Consider the following 1,310-nt stretch of genomic DNA (forward strand, 5'->3'; position numbering starts at 1 on the left):
TGTTTTAAAATTTCTATAATACTTTAGTGAAAACCAGCTTACATTTTCTTAATATTAACCTGCTATTCTATATGACACCTAAAATACATATATATATTATCTTCAAGTTGACTGTAAGTAAGATCTCTAATCTACCTTTCCTGAAATATTGTTTTAAAACTTAATGATGTTAAGTCACAATAAAATTTACTTATTCTCTGTGTGTGTAAGCCATGAGACGCAGCCATCTAACTTGATTCCAGGTTAAACTTGAAAATGGTAATGAAGATTTATAACAGAAATAACAGAGTAGTGACAATTATACAAAATACATGGAAATAATAAGTTTTTTTATTTCAATGATTTCAATTGTATCTTTATGCATTCATGGGTTTTTAAACCAAGACCAAATGTCGTTGAGCCAATGAAGACTCATAGTGAATATATGGTTTGAAATCTGTAAATCTTTACAGAAAAGCATGTCCTGTGCAGCAGCCGGTGCATCTAAACACCAAACTCATCATTATTTTATAATTGACATATTACTTTTATTATACAGATAATTGTGCATCTATTACAATATGATACTGAAATGTATAGGGAGAATTTATTTAATTCTCCAGTATTTAGATGGGTAGAATTATTTAAATCAGTGTGAAGGCACTGAGAAGAGAGTTTGTGAATAATATTTACAGTATGCCTGTTTTAAAAGGAAATGCACCTAATCCTTTAACGGAAAAGCAAGTTATTCTTTGAATTTAATTCTAATATATGATAATATAAGGTCATTCCTACAACTAAAGTAATACATTTAAATTAAATGAATAAATCAAGATTCAATGTCAAGCATATTTGCTTTTAGAGCAATTTATGGTTTACTTAGTTGTCCTTCCGTTACATTAGCATAGCTAAAATGAAATTGTTTCATTATTTCTATTTCAAATATTGGATGTAACAATAAATATCCAGGTATATCTTTGAAAGATATTTTAAAAATATTGCATTTTGGAGTCAGATAAACTATTACTTGGGTTCATCTAAGGAAAGTTTAGTTAAACTATATATAATAATACATTTATATTAATATTTATTTCAGCTTCAATAATGTAAACGTCATAGCCTTTAGGATTAAAAAAAGGGTGTATTCTATGATTTTTATTATAATTTCTTTATGGAAATAAATCTAAATGTATCCATCTTGAAGTACAACATCGTGAGTGACAGGATCATATCCATACGCTTACAAGGAAGCCCAGTAAATACCACTATCATTCAGATATATGCACCAACAACCAGAGCCAAAGAAGAAGAAATAGATTATTTCTACCAAC

Source organism: Elephantulus edwardii, unplaced genomic scaffold, assembly GCF_000299155.1.
Source record: "Elephantulus edwardii isolate Elephantulus edwardi_28Jun2011 unplaced genomic scaffold, EleEdw1.0 scaffold00347, whole genome shotgun sequence".
NCBI lineage: Eukaryota > Metazoa > Chordata > Mammalia > Macroscelidea > Macroscelididae > Elephantulus > Elephantulus edwardii.